General features: G+C 24.5%; 1 long non-coding RNA gene across 1 annotated transcript; it reads left to right on the top strand.

Annotated features, from left to right (window-relative positions):
* The first annotated feature begins 602 nt into the window (after nt 1-602).
* LOC145122672 (uncharacterized) lies at nt 603-2369 on the top strand. The gene is made up of 3 exons (XR_013714696.1): nt 603-1292; nt 1407-1549; nt 2157-2369. It is a non-coding gene; the product is annotated as an uncharacterized LOC145122672 (long non-coding RNA).
* Nucleotides 2370-3881: the final 1512 nt, after the last annotated feature.

Raw genomic sequence — 3881 nt, 5'->3', positions numbered from 1 at the left:
AAAAAAAATAGATGAGTTACTAAAATGCGACACATCATTATTTTTTATGATCTTGGTTGTATTATAAGAATAAAATGATTTTTTTTTCATAAATTGTTTGTGGTATATGTAGATCAGACGTATAGGTTTAACTTAATTCTATATATTTTTTCAATATAGTTATTAAAAACTTTATTTACAAACTAACAAATTAAAATCTAAATAAGATTATTGATACAAAATTTATTTTCTAGTTGTTTTTGGAAAATTAAAAATTGATGGTTCAAACAATAAGATTTAGTATTGGTAAAAGATGATGTGCTAGATTAATTTATCTTTCCTAAAGTAAAGTTATTTGATGATTATAATAAACATCAAGATTTGAGGATGGTAGTTGTCATACCATATTTATCACATTTTAATACTACCATGTCATTTTTTCTTTCACATAACAAAAATGAGATGGTGGGTGTTATATTATATTTTATCATATTTTTATTTAATTTTAAATATATGTAAATAATATATCAATATTATACTTTATATATATATATATATATATATATATATATATATATATATATATATATATATATATATATATATATAAATAAGTAGATCAAATGAGAACACGTAAAAGGTTGAGAACGCGAGAAAAGAGCTGGACCATTTAAATATTTAGATCTAAGCTTATTATTAAACGGACGATTTATAAAAAATTCTAAATTATGGGCATTAAAGTGTAACTTTTAAATGGTCAGAAGGGCATAATAGGAATTGCAAATTTACCTATTTCCTACAATTTCTCACCCTCTCTCCTCTTTCCTTTCATAATCCCGTATCTTATCTCCCTCACTCTCTCTCTAGGGTTTCAAAATAAACCGCATCTCTCAAAGAATTTGGTTCCCTTTTCTTTCCTCTCTTCCCGTCGATCGCTACATTGCCGTCTTACCCCAACTTCAGGTTTGAATCCACGTATCAAATCAGCGACATTAGATTCCAGTTCCACGGCAATCATCGACGATCCGACATCGGCTTCCGCTTCAGAAGAAGAAAGTCCAGCGAAGATCGACGCTAGGGTTAGGGTAAAGGTGTCGTTGAAGGTTTATCATATACGATATCACTACTGTGGACTTTATCAAAACCTGACATTGAACAAAACTGTTGTTCTTATACTGAACAAAACTGTTGTTCTTATATCGGGAAAGTTACACTCAAAGTTGATCTTGGTAATGGTACTTCATTAGAATCGTGGAAATGCAGAGTGGCTTGGCCAGTGGAAGGAAACCCTTATTTATCTTATGGATGAGTTGGTATGTATCGTTTTTGGTATTTATTAGTTTATTACTTTTTCTTGCTTTCCAGCATACTTGTTTGATCACATTTTTTTTATTATCGATCGCTGCTTCTCTATGACATGCTTGTAGAGACCGAAGAATGTTCAAGGTGCCGGGAAAATGGAGGTTCGTGTATAAACGATCCAATATATGACGATAACCACATTAGCGGATGAAACTTTAATTGTTCATACATTCAACTTGATCTCGTCCGTTTTAAAAGCAGATCATCGGTAGGTGTTATCCTAGGAAATGCCTCTTGTTAACTAGCTATTCAAATTTATTATTTTTTACTATACATAACTTTAAAAGTTTTCAACATATATGTATTCATTACTTCAATTCATATAGTTTTCTTATTATTTCATAATAAATACAGAATACTTAAAACATATTATTTATTATAAATATAACTATTCATTTAATTTACACGTAAAAATTCAGGAATATTAATTTTGGCAAATGGTTTAGAAATATCTGTTTTGAGAATCACCAATGAAGTGACCCCTTAGTACATAAATTTGATGTGATAATCGTTTAATAAAAAATAATGTTTTTCGTCTTTTGTAGGGTGGTTTTTCATGTGATAATCGTTTAATCAAAAAAGAATGTTTGATTATGTTCGTTATAATCATTTATGATTATAAATATTGTTGTCCATATGATTAGAAGACACCAATAATAATCATTTATGATTATAATTATTTGCAACATAAACGATTAAATGACTAGATATAATTATTTATGATTATAACAACATATGATTTTGCTACCAATCATTCATTTTAATATTTTTTTATTATCATTTTATAGTATTTACATAGTATTGTCATTTTGTAGATATTGATCAAAGAAAAATGAATGTTGGAATTTTTTTTACGTATCACTACTGCTCGTTACACAAGCTCGCGAGCCATTTGATTCAAATAGAAGAATGAGGTTGCGACCGATTCAAGAAAATGGTTGACACAGTGATGAATTTTGTAACTTTTTCTATTGAAGTGATGTAATCAATATTGAATATATAATTATGTATAAATGTTATAAATTAGTCTTGACATATTCATTTATGAATATACATATAAAATTGTATAAACTCAATCTTTAGAAGATTTATTTATCAATATAATAGTGTTTGAAAATGAATTATTAATGTATTGATTTTTTTATTTGTCAGTATATTCATGTATGATTAGTAATTAATTTTTTATTCATTTAAAAATAAAAAAATTTATCTTTAAATTGTGTTGTATTCATTTACGATTACAGCCGTATATTTTTATAATTACAAATGTGTTTTATTCATACATTTTTGAAAATATTCTGATGAATTATAAATTAAAAAAAATTGATTTTTTTATTTCACAAAAAAAAAATGAATACAAATTATTTTTATCATCCATTAATAAAAAAATCGGTTAATTTTTTTAGGTAAATGTAATCAATATCGCTAAATTTTAGGAAATTAAGATTTCAATTTAATTTGTTTTAATTTAAATTAAATATACAATTACTAATATACCCTTGCAAAATAATTGGTCTAGAAGTGTTCTCGCGTTCTCAACCTTTTTGGTGTTCTCATTTGATATATATATATATATATATATATATATATATATATATATATATAGATCCGGTAAGAAATTTTTTTTGGTAGGAAGGTAAAAAGTTTTTTTTCTACATATTTTTTTGACGAACAAAATAAATGAATCACTAGATGATTCATTTGTAAGATGATTCACAAGAAAAAATTCCCAAAAAAACATCTTTATGATTCATTTTTAAGTAAATTAAGAAAAAATTCATTTTTATGACAATTTTAGTGAATAACAACAAAATCATTGTATAAATGAATTATCGAGATGTTTTTTTGAAAATTTTTTCTTGTGAATCATCTTACAAATGAATTATCTAATGATTCATTTTGTTTGTTTGCGAAAAAAATATGTAGAAAAAAAACTTGTTACCTTCCTACCAAAAATTTCCCTTTTATTTGATCTTGACTCTATATATATATATATATATATATATATATATATATATATATATATATATATATATATATATATATATATATATATATATATATATAAGGAAAATATCTAATAAGAACACCTAAAAGGTTGAGAACGCGAAAACAATTCTGGACCAATCAATATATAATAACATATTAGTAACTGTATATTTTAATTAAATTAAAATAAAATAAAATTCAATCCAATTCTCTTAAATTTCGGACCAGTTACCAAAAAACAAAAAAATATTCATTTTTTTATTTTTCTTATTAATGGAATATAAAAAACATTTTTACTCAAAATTATTTTATAATTAAAAAAAATTCTAAAAAACATCATTCCTATTTCACGTTTTTTTCCTTCAAAAAAATGAATAGAAATCCAATCCCAAATCAATACACTTGTATTCACAAACAAATTTTTTCTTCAAAAAACCTAATACTATTACAATCACAAATGAATACACATCAATTTACAAATAATTCAATGCCTTTTCATTGATTGACAATAAAAATAGTATAAAAATTATCATTTCTTCATAAAATGAATA

This window comes from Lactuca virosa, chromosome 6 (assembly GCF_052849685.1).
Source record: "Lactuca virosa cultivar CGN04683 chromosome 6, Lactuca_virosa_CGN04683_v6, whole genome shotgun sequence".
In the NCBI taxonomy this organism is placed as follows: domain Eukaryota; kingdom Viridiplantae; phylum Streptophyta; class Magnoliopsida; order Asterales; family Asteraceae; genus Lactuca; species Lactuca virosa.
This window is presented reverse-complemented; position numbering and strand designations above follow the sequence as displayed.